The 23,808-nt window shown below is 46.2% G+C and overlaps 1 long non-coding RNA gene across 1 annotated transcript in view; it reads right to left on the reverse strand.

The window, feature by feature from the left end:
* The window catches only part of LOC147033269 (uncharacterized), a 9,484-nt gene extending 3,310 nt beyond the window's left edge, over positions 1 to 6,174 (reverse strand). Inside the window, exons 1-2 of the long non-coding RNA XR_015055511.1 lie at positions 6,085 to 6,174; positions 5,223 to 5,354 (exon numbers count right to left, since the gene is read on the reverse strand). This is a non-coding gene — a long non-coding RNA (uncharacterized LOC147033269). The remainder of the gene's footprint in view (positions 1 to 5,222; positions 5,355 to 6,084) is intronic.
* Positions 6,175 to 23,808: the final 17,634 nt, after the last annotated feature.

Consider the following 23,808-nt stretch of genomic DNA (forward strand, 5'->3'; position numbering starts at 1 on the left):
CCAGGCTTATATATAAATATATATATATATATATATATATATATATATATATAAATATATATATAAATATATAAATATATATATATATATATATATAAATATATATATATATATATATATAAATATATAAATATATATATATATATATATATATATATATATATATATATATATATATATATATACTGCGTGTAATATATGTAACTGTGTTAGTTAGTCGGCAGCGTGTAACTCGTCACTTCGCCTAAGTCGGCAGCAACAAAAAGTCCCGAATTTATCTCATGTTAAGTCCCTATGAATAAAGGGTCATCCCTCTAAGTCGTCATCTCTAAGTCGTCACTTCGTCTAAGTCGTCAGATGTTGTCTGTTCCCACGTAATGGAAACTCAAGTAAATTACCACTCCTAACTCGTCACACGGAACTGCTGCCTCGTGAGAATCCCGATTTCATGGAATCGTGATGCTCGCACATTGGTTTACACCGCCAGTGATAGGCTATTTATAACTGCGTACACACGTTGATCGCACTGCAGGCAAGACAATGGTGACTAAGCGTAAGCTTACAACTAAAACCTACCAAGAAAAATACGACATTATCCAGTTTTGCGAGGCAAACCCACTGATGAAGAAAACAGCCAGAGCTGAGAAGTTGGACATCAAACGGCAGACATTAAACGATATCTTGAAGAATAAGGGCACGATGTTTGGACAAGTGGAGAAGATCGCGAGGCCGGTGGTAAGTGTGAAACGCGTGAAATGTCTGTCCTTTGAAGATGTCGATGACGCGCTCATCATCTGGTTTCGGCAAATGTCGGCTCAGCCAAATATTCGGTTGGACGGTGAAATGTTGCTGCTGAAGGCACGTAAATTCGCTGCGGACCTCGGGCATGATGATGCCGAGACCTTGCCGATGCACTGGATAGACAGATTCAAAGTGAGGTGGGGAATCGGCAAGGTCAAGAAGTGCGGCGAATCAGGCAGCATGGATTCGGCAGTGGTGCACGACTGGAAGGATGGCAAATTGAAAGACATCTTGGAAAGGTATCAGCCTCGGGACGTGTACAATGCCGATGAGACTGGGCTTTTCTGGCAGATGTCTGAAGTTGTTGTCTTACAGTTGTTCATTATCTTTACTTTTGATAAACTGATTCATGAATTCCATCTTTGCTTGATCACTTTCCAACTCACCAATGAACCCCCACCTATGCCCCGAGGATTGTGTTTTCCTTTTGGTACAATAGCTGGCTCTCACACATACGTGTCCAGGCCACGTGCGACTTCATCGTTCACCCCACAGTCATCATGAATGTTCGCATACGCGTAAGTCGTCACATTTTTCTCGGTCCCGATGGTGACGACTTACGCCTAGTCTACTGTATGTATATATATATATATATATATATATATATATATATATATATATATATATATATATATATATATATGTATATAATTCCAGCTCTGTGTGTGTGTGTGTGTGTGTGTGTGTGTGTGACCGCTGTTTCTCGATAACCACTGGCCCGATCTTATTGAAACTTGCCAGGTATATTGCTGGGGACTTGAGTATGGCCCTTTTCAAGGTTTGATATTAATCAGACAAGTGATTCCCAAGTTATGGCCATTTATTTACCAAACCAATGACAGGACACGTTGCTGTGTCGGCGTGGCCGATGGGGAAAGGGCGCCATTTAGTTACCAATGACAGGACACGTTGCGTCGTTGCTGCATAGGCGTGGCCGTTGGGGAAGACATCCTCAGCCGCATTCCCGATTACGGGTTACAACGTACGGACTTCCGGATAGTGATGACTTACTGTATTCTAATAATTTCTCGATTTCTTATGCACATTTATAGATAAACACAATGCCCCAATCCAGTCGTCGTTTATGAGAGCGAAGGAACGGCCTGTGTGGTTGTTGTTTCTGGCATGCGCTTTGAATTTTTTTTATTTATTATTATTATTTTTTGCACGTACGGCCACGCACGTATGGGCACGTAAAGTATTTCTAATTGGCAGCTATACCCGGCAAGGACGGGGTAATGTGATGAAATTACATTTGATAGGATGGGAGGGCCAGACCAACAACAATCCCATGATGAACAAAATAAAATTGATGGAGACAACAAGAGAGCTTGAAACACCGCCAACTGGAGCACTGCGACTGTCTGTCAGGGCGAGTGCTTTAACAAAAGTCTACTTTCAATTGTGGAGGGAATCAACAGAAGATTGATCAAAGGATGCTTACCACCGTAGGAAGTAAGCCGATGTATCAGGCGTCGATTCTTCATCGAAATATTTTGCTCCTGAGATCCCAATTTATTTATTTGATCAGTCTTGTGAAGATAATATCTCCACATTGGCCCACAAATCTGGCTGCCACCTCTTAATTATTCTGAGGGATAAGTCCTTCCTGTGTCATCTTCACCTTCTAACAGTGTGCCAGACCTTCATCAGAAGTATTATGGAATATGACTACCCTGCCCCCCCTCATCCACTATCCCCCACCCTTCAACATCCGAGGACTGGTGCTATTGCTTCCCCTCTTGCCCTCCTTCTTTAAGTCTTAAGGCCACCGCATACAAGCTGATGTTCGCCGACGCAATGCAACATTGGCGGCGACGAACCTTGTACAATCTCGTTTTATCGGAGACAGCCTCACACTTGGTGCATGTAACATGGTTGTCGATATCACTATTTTTAGTAAACGATATAACAGTAAGAAGACATGCTGGGAGAGGATGAGAAGAGTGTGAAAGCTCTGAGCACTGCTGCTTTGGCACTCATGCTGGTCCAGCACCAATGACGTGTCAGGTGCAGGCAGTGACACACACACACACACACACACACACACACACACACACACACACACACACACACACACACACACACACACACACACACACACACACACACACACACACACACACACACACACACACACACACAGCTTGTCGGTATATGGCAATGTGATGCAAAGGCAGAGACCATCATTTAAGGTTTTTATAACACAATGTCCCTAAAAATCACACTATTGTATTGTTTTTGAAGGTTTGTTAAATGTAGGAAACAAAGGGCAGGTTCAAGCGATTGTCTTGAACTTTCATAATCAAAATAAAGACCAATTACTACACCATAGTCCAAAGAAGGAAGACACACACACACACACCTATCAAAAATATTAAAAAAATCATCAAAAATCCAAAAATTTATCACATTTACATTTTTTTTTACAAAAGCTATTTTAGATGAAGTTATAACTTTAACTTATAAGCAATTGAATGATTTCCCTTTGAATTTGAGTCAAAGTCATTCCATGCTATTGGCATCTCAAAGCACAAGAGGAATGTCTCGGGAAAAACTTTTTCCTCTCCGCAATAAATGTTGGTGGTCTTTCAGTTTTTCAGCAGATCTATCTGCCTTGCTCCTTCAGTGCTCTCACTTATTTGCCAAACTCCTGCGCCTCCAGGTGGAATTTTCATAAACCTTTAAAGTCTCAGCTCAACTCCATTCATTCATATCAATTTTCTCTCACACATGCAACTACATTCCTGAGTCTGTTTGGGGCTTTTCCCTCCAATACGCTGGTCAACACCACCTCATGGGAACACCCATTTCCACCTGAGCTTGAATACATCTGCTATAAGACCATGACCACCTTTGATCTGCAACTCCTATCCTCAAGCTGTGGTGCAGCCGTGTACTCTGTTCCACTATTCCTCGAATCTCAAAACACAGATTATAAAAAAAAAAAGAGACCAGACAAATAATTTTCTTCCTAAGGTGCAATGCCTATATAAAGAATCTGGCCATCTATTGTTCTCTCCATTGAGCGCTGCGATTGGTCGATCACAGTCACGTGATTTCAAGGCGCCATGTTTCTCCCCCATTTGGACAGCTCTGTGACTAAACTCAAGGAATACAAGGAAGGCGGTCTCACCCATTGCTCGGACATAGGAATGAAACTCTTCATCGCTGGAGAGCGCTACTTTAGAGAGGTCAAAGGCTGGCTGAAAGGGAAGAACTTATTAGTGAGGCTAGTTGAGCAAGCTGATGACTTCATTCGTGACGTTCCTATTCCATCCTGTCATGATATGAAGGATAAACTGCTCCGAAAGTTATACACCGTGAGGCTACACATCTTTACACAGAGGCAACGAGCCATTCAAAAGTGGAGAATGCAGGACTCAAAATGTGGAGGCGAACTCGACAGTAAGAGTGTGGCCATGCATGTCATGATCATGTGTCGTCGTGAAAAAACTCAAATTATCTGTTTCGACTGCTGACTTTGACTGTTCATGTCGAGCGCTAGGATTCCGGACCACCGTCCGATAACCACTGTCAGCGCTCGAATGCTGCAAATCCATCCATGGCCTCATTAGCCGTATCTAACTGGTCATCATCACATGACGCCGTTCATCCGATTATATCTACGATGCCTCGCAAATGTGTACTATGAATGATGATGTCGGTTTGGAAATCAACACAAGGATATTGTTCCCTATTTTCTGATCTCCACATCCAAGCAAACATAACTTGATTGTCAGTGGAAACACAGATTTCTCGATGTCTCTCTCTGTCTCTGTCGAAGCTGGTCATGTGACATGCTGAATTACGGCCGTAGATCGTAGTACAGTACTCTGAATTTAGTCGGAGCCGAAAGCCATCCAATTAAAAATCGGTGAACACAGGAAAAGTACTGAAAATATCATCTTTGGCTGGAATTCAAAGGGTAGAAAATGTCTCCATTCATGACATCACCAAGTTTCATGCTCGGAAATTGTACAGATCTGTAGCGATAACCACATAAGTACGAGTAAGCGGATCGTCTCCAATCTCTCTTCCACTGCATGCTCAGGGCGAATGGGTTACGGCTCCTTGGGGGGGGGGGGGGAACATGGCGCCTATTGTTCAGTTGGCCAGCAATGCTGAGGCCTATTGGGAATCCTTTTGAGAGATTTGATATTCAGCATTGTCCCCCTTCTTCTATTGAAAGCTTGACACTCACCTCGATTCATGACTCACTCAACAATACTCCAAACATTTAATTATGTTTCACATCGGTTCTCCCTCTCCTTCACACTCTTGTCATTTGAATTGTTTAGCATCAAGAACATCAGCAACTCTTTACCAAGTATTATGCATCCAATAGCTTGTGATAATCCCATTTCAGGTTAATGAGGCCAAATCAGGTTGAATTAAAGTTATTAACAAAGTGTTTGCACCTCATCTTGGCCTGAACATCGCGACAAATATCCAACCGCTGACTCAAACGTCCTGCTTCTCTTGTCGGCAGCATCTCGCTCATTTTCTTCAACACTCTTTTGGTGTTGTCGCTGATCTTCAAAAACTTGATCCTGTTTCCCAAAAAGGAGAGAAAGATAGGAACAGAACACTTGGAATGATACACATCGATTTTATATTATTTTTAAGGTTAGTGGTGGAGGAGCTTGTACATATGATCACCATTCAGAACAATGACAATTGGACACAAAGGAAACCAAACGGCTGCCCCGAACAGCAGAGAAGATCATGCCAGTTGCCTTCCAGGAATGACAAGTGAAATTTGCTCGTCGCTCCAAAGGACCAAAGACCAATTACATTAATAGTATTATACCACAGACGAGGGTCCTGCCATCGTACATCAAAGGACTTCTTGTCTGGCTTGCCCGAAAACACACACACACACACACACACACACACACACACACACACACACACACACACACACACACACACACACACACACACACACACACACACACACACACACACACACACACACACACACACACACACACACACACACACACACACACGGCTGACCATGACATACTGTGGGTTTTTTCTTGACATTGTAACATCAAATTTACCAATTAATTCATTGTCCATCTTGGAGAATGCTGTACACCAGACAGAGGCTGAAACAATGCTGTTCTATCTACAATGATTTGTAAACATTCAATATCACACATGATCTCCTGAAAACAATAGGTGATTGTGTGCAGGGAAATGGGATAAATTAGAAACAAAACTTCAGGTTTGTGAGACCAAATCGGGTAAAAGTTATGAACAAAGTGTTTGCACCTCATCTTGGCCTGAACAGCGCGCCAAATATCCAACAGCTGACTCGAATGTCCTGCTTCTCTCGTCGGCAGCATCTCGCTCATTTTCTTCAACACTCTTTTGGTGTTGACGCTGATCCTCACAAACAGGATCCTGTTTCCCAAAAGGAGAGAAAGATAGGAACAGAACACTTGGAAAGAGAAACATCGATTTTATATTATTTTTACGGTTAGTGGTGGAGGAACTTGAACATATGATTTCCATTCAGAACAATGACAATTGGACACAAAGGAAACCAAACGGCTGCCACAACCAACAAAGTAGATCATGCCGGTTGCCTTCTTGGAATGACAACTGAGATTCCCTCGTTGCTCAAAAGGACCAAAGACCAATTACATTAACAGTATGACGCCATATACGAGGGTCCTGCCATCGTACATCAAAGGACTTCTTGTCTGGCTATGCCAAAACACACACACACACACACACACACACACACACACACACACACACACACACACACACACACACACACACACACACACACACACACCCTGGCTGACCATTATATACTGTGGGTTTTTTCTTGACATTGTTACATAAAATTTACCAAACAATTCATTGTCCATCTTGGAGAATGCTGTACACCAGACAGAGGCTAAAACAATGCTGTTCGATCGACAATGATTTGTCAACATTCAATATCACACATGATCTCCTGAAAACAATAGGTGATTGTGTCGAGGGAAATGGGATAAATTATAAACAAAATTTCAAGTTTGTGAGACCAAATCGGGTAAAAGTTAATAAAGCGTTTGCACCTCATCTTGGCCTGAACAGCACGCCAAATATCCAACAGCTGACTTGAATGTCCTGCTTCTCTTGTCGGCAGCATCTCGCTCATTTTCTTCAACACTCTTTTGGTGTTGACGCTGATCCTCACAAACAGGATCCTGTTTCCCAAAAGGAGAGAAAGATAGTAACAGAACACTTGGAAAGATACACATCAATTATATATTATTTTTAAGGTTCGTGGTGGAGGAGCTTGAACATATGGTCACCATTCAGAACAATGACAAATGGACACAAAGGAAACCAAATGGCTGCCACAACCAACAAAGTAGATCATGCCGGATGCCTTCTTGGAATGATAACTGAGATTCGCTCGTTGCTCCAAAGGAGCAAAGACCAATTACATTAACAGTATGACGCCATATACGAGGGTCCTGCCATCGTACATCAAAGGACTTCTTGTCTGGAGAGGCCAAAACCACACACACACACACACACACACACACACACACACACACACACACACACACACACACACACACACACACACACACACACACACACACACACACACACACACACACACAGACCCTGGCTGACCATTATATACTGTGGGCTTTTTCTTGACATTGTAACATAAAATTTACCAAGTAATTTTCCATCTTGGAGAATGGTGAACACCAGACAGAGGCTAAAACAATGCTGTTCGATCGACAATGATTTGTCAACATTCAATATCACACATGATCTCCTGAAAACAATAGGTGATTGTGTCGAGGGAAATGGGATAAATTATAAACAAAATTTCAAGTTTGTGAGACCAAATCGGGTAAAAGTTAATAAAGCGTTTGCACCTCATCTTGGCCTGAACAGCACACCAAATATCCAACAGCTGACTTGAATGTCCTGCTTATCTTGTCGGCAGCATCTCGCTCATTTTCTTCAACACTCTTTTGGTGTTGACGCTGATCCTCACAAACAGGATCCTGTTTCCAAAAAGGAGAGAAAGATAGTAACAGAACACTTGGAAAGATACACATCAATTATATATTATTTTTAAGGTTCGTGGTGGAGGAGCTTGAACATATGATCTCCATTCAGAACAATGACAATTGGACATAAAGGAAACCAAACGGCTGCCACAACCAACAGAGTCGGTCATGCCGGTTGCCTTCTTGGAATGATAACTGAGATTCGCTCGTTGCTCCAAAGGAGCAAAGACCAATTACATTAACAGTATGATGCTATATACGAGGGTCCTGCCATCGTACATCAAAGGACTTCTTGTCTGGCAAGGCCGAAACACACACACACACACACACACACACACACACACACACACACACACACACACACACACACACACACACACACACACACACACACACACACACACACACACACACACCCCTGGCTGACCATTACATACTGTTGTTTTTTTCTTCACATCGTATCAAATTTACCAATTAATTAATTTTCCATCTTGGAGAATGGTGAACACCAGACAGAGGCTAAAACAATGCTGTTCGATCGACAATGATTTGTCAACATTCAATATCACACATGATCTCCTGAAAACAATAGGTGATTGTGTCGAGGGAAATGGGATAAATTATAAACAAAATTTCAAGTTTGTGAGACCAAATCGGGTAAAAGTTAATAAAGCGTTTGCACCTCATCTTGGCCTGAACAGCACGCCAAATATCCAACAGCTGACTTGAATGTCCTGCTTCTCTTGTCGGCAGCATCTCGCTCATTTTCTTCAACACTCTTTTGGTGTTGACGCTGATCCTCACAAACAGGATCCTGTTTCCCAAAAGGAGAGAAAGATAGTAACAGAACACTTGGAAAGATACACATCAATTATATATTATTTTTACGGTTAGTGGTGGAGGAGCTTGAACATATGGTCACCATTCAGCACAATGACAAATGGACACAAAGGAAACCAAACGGCTGCCACAACCAACAAAGTAGATCATGCCGGATGCCTTCTTGGAATGATAACTGAGATTCGCTCGTTGCTCCAAAGGAGCAAAGACCAATTACATTAACAGTATGATGCTATATACGAGGGTCCTGCCATCGTACATCAAAGGACTTCTTGTCTGGAGAGGCCAAAACCACACACACACACACACATACACACATATACACACACACACACACACACACACACACACACACACACACACACACACACACACACACACACAAACACACAAACACACAAACACACAAACACACAAACACACACACACACACACACACACACACACACACACACACACACACACACACACAGTCACACAAACAGACAAACACACAAACACACACACCCTCACACACACACACACACACACACACACACACACACACACACACACACACACACACACACACACCCTGGCTGACCATTATATACTGTGGGCTTTTTCTTGACATTGTAACATAAAATTTACCAAGTAATTTTCCATCTTGGAGAATGGTGAACACCAGACAGAGGCTAAAACAATGCTGTTCGATCGACTGATTTGTGAACACTCAATATCACACATGATCTCCTGAAAATAATAGTTGATTGTGTGCAGGGAAATGGGATAAATTAGAAACAAAACTTCAGGTTTGTGAGATCAAATCAGGTAAAAGTTATTAACAAAGAGTTTGCACCTCATCTTGGCCTGAACAGCGCGCCAAATATCCAACAGCTGACTCGAATGTCCTGCTTCCCTCGTCGGCAGCATCTCGCTAATTTTCTTCAACACTCTTTTGGTGTTGACGCTGATCCTCACAAACAGGATCCTGTTTCCCAAAAGGAGAGAAACATCGGAACAGAACACTTGGAAACATACACATCAATTATATATATATTTTTAAGGTGAGTGGTGGAGGAACTTGAACATATGATCACCATTCAGAACAATGACAATTGGACACAAAGGAAACCAAACGGCTGCCACAATCAACAGAGTACATCATGCCGGATGCCTTCTTGGATGATATCTTTGATGATAGGAGGGAAACCACGGGGTAACATCCCTGTGTTAGATTGCGGGAGAGTGTGTCGGAGTGGTGCTGAGGTGTCGTCCACCAGACGGCGGTCTCCTTGGGTTATCCTGAGGCGGTCCCTTCGGGTGGGTGCCTGGAATGTCCTATCCGTAAGAGAGGATGATCACCTGTCTCTGTTATCATCTGAGCTCAAGCGTTTGAACATCGGTATTGCAGTTCTCTCTGAGGTTCGGAGACCGGATTGCGGCGAGATAATGGTGGGTGGTTACACATACTATTGGTCTGGTCGCTCTGATGGTTGCCATACCCAAGGAGTTGCTGGAGCTGTGTCCAATAAGCTGACCCTAATGATAATTGAGGTAACACCGGTCAACGAGCGTATTATGAGATTAAGGATTCGTCACTCCTTAGGTGTCATTTCCCTAGTCTCTGTTTATGCTCCGACTGAGGCGAGTGATCTCAGCGTGAAGGACGCATTCTACGCCATGCTCAAGTCTGTGGTTGATCAGTGCCCCAGACGAGATACACTTCTAGTCTTGGGGGATTTCAATGCATCAAATGGAACTGATAGGGATGGTTATGAGGTGTATGTTTATCCCCATGGGTCAGGAACTATGAACCAGAATAGCACTAAGTTCCTTGACTTTGCAAGAAATCATGGACTTAGGGTCGCTGGTTCATGGTTTCAGCGCCCACAAGCTCATCGCTGGACTTGGTATTCCAACGCTGGCGGTGTGGCAAAGGAGATTGACCATGTCCTCATTGACGGTCGTTGGAGGATGATCCAGAACTGTAGGGTCTACCGGAGTGCTCAGTTCCTCAATACTGACCACAGGCTTATTGTAGCAACTCTAAAGCTGCACCTTAAATCCTGGAGAATGGTACCATCCCAGCCGAGGCTGGATGTTGGCAAGCTCAGGGATGAGAGTAGCTGAGGAGTTTGCGAACAGGCTGAGTGGACACTTGGGGGGTCTGGGTGCTTTGGGGGGTCCTGAAGAGTTGTGGAATGCCTTCAAGACCACCGTCTTTGATGTTGCCGGTGGATGTCTTGGAGCTCACCGCAGGGCAAAGAAGAATTTTGTCTCTCAAGGGACACTGGATACCATTGACCAGAGTCACAGGGCCAGGCTAAATGGCAGAGCTGAGCTGTTCAGGGAGCTGAGGCGAAAAACTGTACGTGCACTGAGGGTGGACAAGGAGGCCTATGTGCGAGGAATCTATGAGGGGGTAGAGCATCACCTGTAGACAGGTGATTCTCGTCCCGCTTACAGGGGAATTCGCGCATTGCGTTCATCCAACCCCATCCCACGGAGCACTGCAGTTCGAGCAGAGAGTGGTAGGCTCTTGACAGAGGAGTCTGAAGTGAAGGCCCGCTGGGCCGGTTACTTTGAGCGGTTGTACCAGGCTGATCCCCCAGCTGTCGAGTTGGACGTCAAGGGTGTTACAATCCCTGTGGCTGACCCTCAAATCAACTGTGGTCCACCTTCGCTTGTGGAAACACGGGCTGCGGTGAACCAGTTGAAACAGGGCAAAGCTCCAGGGATCTGTGGCATCCATGCTGAACTTCAAGGCTGGTGGAAGTGCTGCACTCGTGTCGTTGCATGCAGTTTTGTGCTCTGCCTGGAACACAGGCATCATCCCAACTGACTGGAAGAGGGGCCTTGTTGTCCCTCTCTAGAAAGGGAAGGGTGATCGCCAAGACTGCAACAACTACCGAGGGGTGACGCTGCTCTCAGTGGCGGGCAAGATCTTTGCTCGGTAATCTTTGATAGGGTTCGCCACCATCTGCTTGAGCACCAGCGTCCGGAGCAGTCAGGCTTTACACCAAAGAGGTCAACGATTGACCGTATCCTTGCTCTTCGTGTCCTCACCGAACGCAGACGAGAGTTTCGGCAGGGGCTGCTTGCAGCCTATGTTGATCTCTGTAAAGTGTTCAATTCAGTGAATCGGGATGCCCTCTGGAGGATTCTTGGTCTTCGTGGGATGCCACCAAAACTGATCGATCTGATGTCTGAACTCTACTCTGGTACTGAGAGTGCTGTGAAGTGTGGTGGTACCATCTCTGACTTATTTCCAGTTGATACTGTAGTTCGTCAGGGGTGTGTACTGGCCCCCACACTTTTCAGCACTTGTATGGACTGGATTTTAGGGAGGATGTCGGAGAGATCAAGCTGCGGTGCATCGTTTGGGAATGTCAAGATCTCGGACCTTGATTTTGCAGATGATGCAGTCATCTTTGCGGAGACTTTAGATATCCTCTTGGGGGCCCTCGAGGTGCTGAATGAGGAGTCGGAGCCGCTGGGATTACGGGTTTCTTGGGTCAAAACTAAGATCCAGGCTTTCGGTGACATCTTGGATGCTGCTGTCCTGTCTGTGTCTGTTTGTGGTGAAGATGTTGAGGTCGTGGAGAGATTCACTTACCTTGGCAGTGATATTCATGTCTCTGCTGGCTGCGAGTCAGAGGTCAATAGACATCTGGGACGGGCCTGGGGAGTCATGGATTCACTGGATCATGGGGTGTGGCGCTGCCGGTACCTGTGCGGGAGGACGAAAGTCCGAGTCTTCAGGTCCTTGGTACTTCCAGTCTTGCTCTATGGATGCGAGACTTGGACTCTGACCAAGGATCTGAGATGGAGACTTAATTCCTTTGGTACCAGGTCTCTTCGGAGAATCCTTGGCTATCGCTGGTCGGATTTTGTGCCCAACGAGCGGTTGCTGAGAGAGACTCGGATGAGATTTGCTACCTGCATAGTCCGTGAGCGTCAGTTGCGGCTGTATGGACATGTGGCTCGTTTTCCTTACGTTGATCCTGCTCACCATATTCTCTCAGCGAGGGAGTCTCATGAGTGGAGGAGGCCAGTGGGCCGACCACGTGCCTCGTGGTTGAAGCAGGTTGACCATCATCTCAAGGAGATGGGGATGGGCCTGGGATCTGCCTGGGGATGGCCAGACGGAGGCCCCTGGAGTACTGGCGGAAAGTGGACGCAGCGACGCGCTGTTCTGGCACATGCTCCCATAACTGACCTGACCTGACAATGATTTGTCAACATTCAATATCACACATGATCTCCTGAAAATAATAGTTGATTGTGTGCAGGGAAATGGGATAAATTAGAAACAAAACTTCAGGTTTGTGAGATCAAATCAGGTAAAAGTTATTAACAAAGAGTTTGCACCTCATCTTGGCCTGAACAGCGCGCCAAATATCCAACAGCTGACTCGAATGTCCTGCTTCTCTCGTCGGCAGCATCTCGCTCATTTTCTTCAACACTCTTTTGGTGTTGACGCTGATCCTCACAAACAGGATCCTGTTTCCCAAAAGGAGAGAAACATAGGAACAGAACACTTGGAAACATACACATCAATTATTTATATATTTTTAAGGTGAGTGGTGGAGGAACTTGAACATATGATCACCATTCAGAACAATGACAATTGGACACAAAGGAAACCAAACGGCTGCCACAACCAACAGAGTACATCATGCCGGATGCCTTCTTGGAATGACAACTGAGATTTGCTCGTTGCTCCAAAGGACCAAAGACCAATTACATTTAACAGTATGATGCTATATACGAGGGTCCTGCCATCGTCCATCAAAGGACTTCTTGTCTGGCGAGGCCGAAACACACACACACACACACACACACACACACACACACACACACACACACACACACACACACACACACACACACACACACACACACACACACACACACCCCCCTGGCTGACCATTACATACTGTTGTTTTTTTCTTCACATCGTATCAAATTTACCAATTAATTAATTTTCCATCTTGGAGAATGGTGAACACCAGACAGAGGCTAAAACAATGCTGTTCGATCGACAATGATTTGTCAACATTCAATATCACACATGATCTCCTGAAAACAATAGGTGATTGTGTCGAGGGAAATGGGATAAATTATAAACAAAATTTCAAGTTTGTGAGACCAAATCGGGTAAAAGTTAATAAAGCGTTTGCACCTCATCTTGGCCTGAACAGCACGCCAAATATCCAACAGCTGACTTGAATGTCCTGCTTCTCTTGTCGGCAGCATCTCGCTCATTTTCTTCAACACTCTTTTGGTGTTGACGCTGATCCTCACAAACAGGATCCTGTTTCCCAAAAGGAGAGAAAGATAGTAACAGAACACTTGGAAAGATACACATCAATTATATATTATTTTTAAGGTTCGTGGTGGAGGAGCTTGAACATATGGTCACCATTCAGAACAATGACAAATGGACACAAAGGAAACCAAACGGCTGCCACAACCAACAAAGTAGATCATGCCGGATGCCTTCTTGGAATGATAACTGAGATTCGCTCGTTGCTCCAAAGGAGCAAAGACCAATTACATTAACAGTATGATGCTATATACGAGGGTCCTGCCATCGTACATCAAAGGACTTCTTGTCTGGAGAGGCCAAAACCACACACACACACACACACACACACACACACACACACACACACACACACACACACACACACACACACACACACACACACACACACAAACACACACAAACACACACAAACACACACACACACACACACACACACACACACACACACACACACACACACACACACACACACACACACACACACACACACACCCTGGCTGACGATTATATACTGTGGGCTTTTTCTTGACATTGTAACATAAAATTTACCAAGTAATTTTCCATCTTGGAGAATGGTGAACACCAGACAGAGGCTAAAACAATGCTGTTCGATCGACTGATTTGTGAACACTCAATATCACACATGATCTCCTGAAAATAATAGTTGATTGTGTGCAGGGAAATGGGATAAATTAGAAACAAAACTTCAGGTTTGTGAGATCAAATCAGGTAAAAGTTATTAACAAAGAGTTTGCACCTCATCTTGGCCTGAACAGCGCGCCAAATATCCAACAGCTGACTCGAATGTCCTGCTTCCCTCGTCGGCAGCATCTCGCTAATTTTCTTCAACACTCTTTTGGTGTTGACGCTGATCCTCACAAACAGGATCCTGTTTCCCAAAAGGAGAGAAACATCGGAACAGAACACTTGGAAACATACACATCAATTATATATATATTTTTAAGGTGAGTGGTGGAGGAACTTGAACATATGATCACCATTCAGAACAATGACAATTGGACACAAAGGAAACCAAACGGCTGCCACAACCAACAGAGTACATCATGCCGGATGCCTTCTTGGATGATATCTTTGATGATAGGAGGGAAACCACGGGGTAACATCCCTGTGTTAGATTGCGGGAGAGTGTGTCGGAGTGGTGCTGAGGTGTCGTCCACCAGACGGCGGTCTCCTTGGGTTATCCTGAGGCGGTCCCTTCGGGTGGGTGCCTGGAATGTCCTATCCGTAAGAGAGGATGATCACCTGTCTCTGTTATCATCTGAGCTCAAGCGTTTGAACATCGGTATTGCAGTTCTCTCTGAGGTTCGGAGACCGGATTGCGGCGAGATAATGGTGGGTGGTTACACATACTATTGGTCTGGTCGCTCTGATGGTTGCCATACCCAAGGAGTTGCTGGAGCTGTGTCCAATAAGCTGACCCTAATGATAATTGAGGTAACACCGGTCAACGAGCGTATTATGAGATTAAGGATTCGTCACTCCTTAGGTGTCATTTCCCTAGTCTCTGTTTATGCTCCGACTGAGGCGAGTGATCTCAGCGTGAAGGACGCATTCTACGCCATGCTCAAGTCTGTGGTTGATCAGTGCCCCAGACGAGATACACTTCTAGTCTTGGGGGATTTCAATGCATCAAATGGAACTGATAGGGACGGTTATGAGGTGTGCGTTTATCCCCATGGGTCAGGAACTATGAACCAGAATAGCACTAAGTTCCTTGACTTTGCAAGAAATCATGGACTTAGGGTCGCTGGTTCATGGTTTCAGCGCCCACAAGCTCATCGCTGGACTTGGTATTCCAACGCTGGCGGTGTGGCAAAGGAGATTGACCATGTCCTCATTGACGGTCGTTGGAGGATGATCCAGAACTGTAGGGTCTACCGGAGTGCTCAGTTCCTCAATACTGACCACAGGCTTATTGTAGCAACTCTAAAGCTGCACCTTAAATCCTGGAGAATGGTACCATCCCAGCCGAGGCTGGATGTTGGCAAGCTCAGGGATGAGAGAGTAGCTGAGGAGTTTGCGAACAGGCTGAGTGGACACTTGGGGGTCTGGGTGCTTTGGGGGTCCTGAAGAGTTGTGGAATGCCTTCAAGACCACCGTCTTTGATGTTGCCGGTGGATGTCTTGGAGCTCACCGCAGGGCAAAGAAGAATTTTGTCTCTCAAGGGACACTGGATACCATTGACCAGAGTCACAGGGCCAGGCTAAATGGCAGAGCTGAGCTGTTCAGGGAGCTGAGGCGAAAAACTGTACGTGCACTGAGGGTGGACAAGGAGGCCTATGTGCGAGGAATCTATGAGGGGGTAGAGCATCACCTGTGGACAGGTGATTCTCGTCCCGCTTACAGGGGAATTCGCGCATTGCGTTCATCCAACCCCATCCCACGGAGCACTGCAGTTCGAGCAGAGAGTGGTAGGCTCTTGACAGAGGAGTCTGAAGTGAAGGCCCGCTGGGCCGGTTACTTTGAGCGGTTGTACCAGGCTGATCCCCCAGCTGTCGAGTTGGACGTCAAGGGTGTTACAATCCCTGTGGCTGACCCTCAAATCAACTGTGGTCCACCTTCGCTTGTGGAAACACGGGCTGCGGTGAACCAGTTGAAACAGGGCAAAGCTCCAGGGATCTGTGGCATCCATGCCGAACTTCAAGGCTGGTGGAAGTGCTGCACTCGTGTCGTTGCATGCAGTTTTGTGCTCTGCCTGGAACACAGGCATCATCCCAACTGACTGGAAGAGGGGCCTTGTTGTCCCTCTCTAGAAAGGGAAGGGTGATCGCCAAGACTGCAACAACTACCGAGGGGTGACGCTGCTCTCAGTGGCGGGCAAGATCTTTGCTCGGTAATCTTTGATAGGGTTCGCCACCATCTGCTTGAGCACCAGCGTCCGGAGCAGTCAGGCTTTACACCAAAGAGGTCAACGATTGACCGTATCCTTGCTCTTCGTGTCCTCACCGAACGCAGACGAGAGTTTCGGCAGGGGCTGCTTGCAGCCTATATTGATCTCTGTAAAGTGTTCAATTCAGTGAATCGGGATGCCCTCTGGAGGATTCTTGGTCTTCGTGGGATGCCACCAAAACTGATCGATCTGATGTCTGAACTCTACTCTGGTACTGAGAGTGCTGTGAAGTGTGGTGGTACCATCTCTGACTTATTTCCAGTTGATACTGTAGTTCGTCAGGGGTGTGTACTGGCCCCCACACTTTTCAGCACTTGTATGGACTGGATTTTAGGGAGGATGTCGGAGAGATCAAGCTGCGGTGCATCGTTTGGGAATGTCAAGATCTCGGACCTTGATTTTGCAGATGATGCAGTCATCTTTGCGGAGACTTTAGATATCCTCTTGGGGGCCCTCGAGGTGCTGAATGAGGAGTCGGAGCCGCTGGGATTACGGGTTTCTTGGGTCAAAACTAAGATCCAGGCTTTCGGTGACATCTTGGATGCTGCTGTCCTGTCTGTGTCTGTTTGTGGTGAAGATGTTGAGGTCGTGGAGAGATTCACTTACCTTGGCAGTGATATTCATGTCTCTGCTGGCTGCGAGTCAGAGGTCAATAGACATCTGGGACGGGCCTGGGGAGTCATGGATTCACTGGATCATGGGGTGTGGCGCTGCCGGTACCTGTGCGGGAGGACGAAAGTCCGAGTCTTCAGGTCCTTGGTACTTCCAGTCTTGCTCTATGGATGCGAGACTTGGACTCTGACCAAGGATCTGAGACGGAGACTTAATTCCTTTGGTACCAGGTCTCTTCGGAGAATCCTTGGCTATCGCTGGTCGGATTTTGTGCCCAACGAGCGGTTGCTGAGAGAGACTCGGATGAGATTTGCTACCTGCATAGTCCGTGAGCGTCAGTTGCGGCTGTATGGACATGTGGCTCGTTTTCCTTACGTTGATCCTGCTCACCATATTCTCTCAGCGAGGGAGTCTCATGAGTGGAGGAGGCCAGTGGGCCGACCACGTGCCTCGTGGTTGAAGCAGGTTGACCATCATCTCAAGGAGATGGGGATGGGCCTGGGATCTGCCTGGGGGATGGCCAGACGGAGGCCCCTGGAGTACTGGCGGAAAGTGGACGCAGCGACGCGCTGTTCTGGCACATGCTCCCATAACTGACCTGACCTGACAATGATTTGTCAACATTCAATATCACACATGATCTCCTGAAAATAATAGTTGATTGTGTGCAGGGAAATGGGATAAATTAGAAACAAAACTTCAGGTTTGTGAGATCAAATCAGGTAAAAGTTATTAACAAAGAGTTTGCACCTCATCTTGGCCTGAACAGCGCGCCAAATATCCAACAGCTGACTCGAATGTCCTGCTTCTCTCGTCGGCAGCATCTCGCTCATTTTCTTCAACACTCTTTTGGTGTTGACGCTGATCCTCACAAACAGGATCCTGTTTCCCAAAAGGAGAGAAACATAGGAACAGAACACTTGGAAACATACACATCAATTATTTATATATTTTTAAGGTGAGTGGTGGAGGAACTTGAACATATGATCACCATTCAGAACAATGACAATTGGACACAAAGGAAACCAAACGGCTGCCACAACCAACAGAGTACATCATGCCGGATGCCTTCTTGGAATGACAACTGAGATTTGCTCGTTGCTCCAAAGGACCAAAGACCAATTACATTTAACAGTATGATGCTATATACGAGGGTCCTGCCATCGTCCATCAAAGGACTTCTTGTCTGGCGAGGCCGAAACACACACACACACACACACACACACACACACACACACACACACACACACACACACACACACACACACACCCCCCTGGCTGACCATTACATACTGTTGTTTTTTTCTTCACATCGTATCAAATTTACCAATTAATTAATTTTCCATCTTGGAGAATGGTGAACACCAGACAGAGGCTAAAACAATGCTGTTCGATCGACAATGATTTGTCAACATTCAATATCACACATGATCTCCTGAAAACAATAGGTGATTGTGTCGAGGGAAATGGGATAAATTATAAACAAAATTTCAAGTTTGTGAGACCAAATCGGGTAAAAGTTAATAAAGCGTTTGCACCTCATCTTGGCCTGAACAGCACGCCAAATATCCAACAGCTGACTTGAATGTCCTGCTTCTCTTGTCGGCAGCATCTCGCTCATTTTCTTCAACACTCTTTTGGTGTTGACGCTGATCCTCACAAACAGGATCCTGTTTCCCAAAAGGAGAGAAAGATAGTAACAGAACACTTGGAAAGATACACATCAATTATATATTATTTTTAAGGTTCGTGGTGGAGGAGCTTGAACATATGGTCACCATTCAGAACAATGACAAATGGACACAAAGGAAACCAAACGGCTGCCACAACCAACAAAGTAGATCATGCCGGATGCCTTCTTGGAATGATAACTGAGATTCGCTCGTTGCTCCAAAGGAGCAAAGACCAATTACATTAACAGTATGATGCTATATACGAGGGTCCTGCCATCGTACATCAAAGGACTTCTTGTCTGGAGAGGCCAAAACCACACACACACACACACACACACACACACACACACACACACACACACACACACACACACACACACACACACACACACACACACAAACACACAAACACACAAACACACAAACACACAAACACACACACACACACACACACACACACACACACACACACACACACACACACACACACACACACACACACACACACACACACACACACCCTGGCTGACCATTATATACTGTGGGCTTTTTCTTGACATTGTAACATAAAATTTACCAAGTAATTTTCCATCTTGGAGAATGGTGAACACCAGACAGAGGCTAAAACAATGCTGTTCGATCGACTGATTTGTGAACACTCAATATCACACATGATCTCCTGAAAATAATAGTTGATTGTGTGCAGGGAAATGGGATAAATTAGAAACAAAACTTCAGGTTTGTGAGATCAAATCAGGTAAAAGTTATTAACAAAGAGTTTGCACCTCATCTTGGCCTGAACAGCGCGCCAAATATCCAACAGCTGACTCGAATGTCCTGCTTCCCTCGTCGGCAGCATCTCGCTAATTTTCTTCAACACTCTTTTGGTGTTGACGCTGATCCTCACAAACAGGATCCTGTTTCCCAAAAGGAGAGAAACATCGGAACAGAACACTTGGAAACATACACATCAATTATATATATATTTTTAAGGTGAGTGGTGGAGGAACTTGAACATATGATCACCATTCAGAACAATGACAATTGGACACAAAGGAAACCAAACGGCTGCCACAACCAACAGAGTACATCATGCCGGATGCCTTCTTGGATGATATCTTTGATGATAGGAGGGAAACCACGGGGTAACATCCCTGTGTTAGATTGCGGGAGAGTGTGTCGGAGTGGTGCTGAGGTGTCGTCCACCAGACGGCGGTCTCCTTGGGTTATCCTGAGGCGGTCCCTTCGGGTGGGTGCCTGGAATGTCTTATCCGTAAGAGAGGATGATCACCTGTCTCTGTTATCATCTGAGCTCAAGCGTTTGAACATCGGTATTGCAGTTCTCTCTGAGGTTCGGAGACCGGATTGCGGCGAGATAATGGTGGGTGGTTACACATACTATTGGTCTGGTCGCTCTGATGGTTGCCATACCCAAGGAGTTGCTGGAGCTGTGTCCAATAAGCTGACCCTAATGATAATTGAGGTAACACCGGTCAACGAGCGTATTATGAGATTAAGGATTCGTCACTCCTTAGGTGTCATTTCCCTAGTCTCTGTTTATGCTCCGACTGAGGCGAGTGATCTCAGCGTGAAGGACGCATTCTACGCCATGCTCAAGTCTGTGGTTGATCAGTGCCCCAGACGAGATACACTTCTAGTCTTGGGGGATTTCAATGCATCAAATGGAACTGATAGGGACGGTTATGAGGTGTGCGTTTATCCCCATGGGTCAGGAACTATGAACCAGAATAGCACTAAGTTCCTTGACTTTGCAAGAAATCATGGACTTAGGGTCGCTGGTTCATGGTTTCAGCGCCCACAAGCTCATCGCTGGACTTGGTATTCCAACGCTGGCGGTGTGGCAAAGGAGATTGACCATGTCCTCATTGACGGTCGTTGGAGGATGATCCAGAACTGTAGGGTCTACCGGAGTGCTCAGTTCCTCAATACTGACCACAGGCTTATTGTAGCAACTCTAAAGCTGCACCTTAAATCCTGGAGAATGGTACCATCCCAGCCGAGGCTGGATGTTGGCAAGCTCAGGGATGAGAGAGTAGCTGAGGAGTTTGCGAACAGGCTGAGTGGACACTTGGGGGGTCTGGGTGCTTTGGGGGGTCCTGAAGAGTTGTGGAATGCCTTCAAGACCACCGTCTTTGATGTTGCCGGTGGATGTCTTGGAGCTCACCGCAGGGCAAAGAAGAATTTTGTCTCTCAAGGGACACTGGATACCATTGACCAGAGTCACAGGGCCAGGCTAAATGGCAGAGCTGAGCTGTTCAGGGAGCTGAGGCGAAAAACTGTACGTGCACTGAGGGTGGACAAGGAGGCCTATGTGCGAGGAATCTATGAGGGGGTAGAGCATCACCTGTGGACAGGTGATTCTCGTCCCGCTTACAGGGGAATTCGCGCATTGCGTTCATCCAACCCCATCCCACGGAGCACTGCAGTTCGAGCAGAGAGTGGTAGGCTCTTGACAGAGGAGTCTGAAGTGAAGGCCCGCTGGGCCGGTTACTTTGAGCGGTTGTACCAGGCTGATCCCCCAGCTGTCGAGTTGGACGTCAAGGGTGTTACAATCCCTGTGGCTGACCCTCAAATCAACTGTGGTCCACCTTCGCTTGTGGAAACACGGGCTGCGGTGAACCAGTTGAAACAGGGCAAAGCTCCAGGGATCTGTGGCATCCATGCTGAACTTCAAGGCTGGTGGAAGTGCTGCACTCGTGTCGTTGCATGCAGTTTTGTGCTCTGCCTGGAACACAGGCATCATCCCAACTGACTGGAAGAGGGGCCTTGTTGTCCCTCTCTAGAAAGGGAAGGGTGATCGCCAAGACTGCAACAACTACCGAGGGGTGACGCTGCTCTCAGTGGCGGGCAAGATCTTTGCTCGGTAATCTTTGATAGGGTTCGCCACCATCTGCTTGAGCACCAGCGTCCAGAGCAGTCAGGCTTTACACCAAAGAGGTCAACGATTGACCGTATCCTTGCTCTTCGTGTCCTCACCGAACGCAGACGAGAGTTTCGGCAGGGGCTGCTTGCAGCCTATGTTGATCTCTGTAAAGTGTTCAATTCAGTGAATCGGGATGCCCTCTGGAGGATTCTTGGTCTTCGTGGGATGCCACCAAAACTGATCGATCTGATGTCTGAACTCTACTCTGGTACTGAGAGTGCTGTGAAGTGTGGTGGTTCCATCTCTGACTTATTTCCAGTTGATACTGTAGTTCGTCAGGGGTGTGTACTGGCCCCCACACTTTTCAGCACTTGTATGGACTGGATTTTAGGGAGGATGTCGGAGAGATCAAGCTGCGGTGCATCGTTTGGGAATGTCAAGATCTCGGACCTTGATTTTGCAGATGATGCAGTCATCTTTGCGGAGACTTTAGATATCCTCTTGGGGGCCCTCGAGGTGCTGAATGAGGAGTCGGAGCCGCTGGGATTACGGGTTTCTTGGGTCAAAACTAAGATCCAGGCTTTCGGTGACATCTTGGATGCTGCTGTCCTGTCTGTGTCTGTTTGTGGTGAAGATGTTGAGGTCGTGGAGAGATTCACTTACCTTGGCAGTGATATTCATGTCTCTGCTGGCTGCGAGTCAGAGGTCAATAGACATCTGGGACGGGCCTGGGGAGTCATGGATTCACTGGATCATGGGGTGTGGCGCTGCCGGTACCTGTGCGGGAGGACGAAAGTCCGAGTCTTCAGGTCCTTGGTACTTCCAGTCTTGCTCTATGGATGCGAGACTTGGACTCTGACCAAGGATCTGAGACGGAGACTTAATTCCTTTGGTACCAGGTCTCTTCGGAGAATCCTTGGCTATCGCTGGTCGGATTTTGTGCCCAACGAGCGGTTGCTGAGAGAGACTCGGATGAGATTTGCTACCTGCATAGTCCGTGAGCGTCAGTTGCGGCTGTATGGACATGTGGCTCGTTTTCCTGACGTTGATCCTGCTCACCATATTCTCTCAGCGAGGGAGTCTCATGAGTGGAGGAGGCCAGTGGGCCGACCACGTGCCTCGTGGTTGAAGCAGGTTGACCATCATCTCAAGGAGATGGGGATGGGCCTGGGATCTGCCTGGGGGATGGCCAGACGGAGGCCCCTGGAGTACTGGCGGAAAGTGGACGCAGCGACGCGCTGTTCTGGCACATGCTCCCATAACTGACCTGACCTGACAATGATTTGTCAACATTCAATATCACACATTATCTCCTGAAAATAATAGTTGATTGTGTGCAGGGAAATGGGATAAATTAGAAACAAAACTTCAGGTTTGTGAGATCAAATCAGGTAAAAGTTATTAACAAAGAGTTTGCACCTCATCTTGGCCTGAACAGCGCGCCAAATATCCAACAGCTGACTCGAATGTCCTGCTTCTCTCGTCGGCAGCATCTCGCTCATTTTCTTCAACACTCTTTTGGTGTTGACGCTGATCCTCACAAACAGGATCCTGTTTCCCAAAAGGAGAGAAACATAGGAACAGAACACTTGGAAACATACACATCAATTATATATATATTTTTAAGGTGAGTGGTGGAGGAACTTGAACATATGATCACCATTCAGAACAATGACAATTGGACACAAAGGAAACCAAACGGCTGCCACAACCAACAGAGTACATCA

This window comes from Eptatretus burgeri, chromosome 2 (genome assembly GCF_056783735.1).
Source record: "Eptatretus burgeri isolate ZD-2024b chromosome 2, Ebu_testis_v1, whole genome shotgun sequence".
Lineage (NCBI taxonomy): Eukaryota > Metazoa > Chordata > Myxini > Myxiniformes > Myxinidae > Eptatretus > Eptatretus burgeri.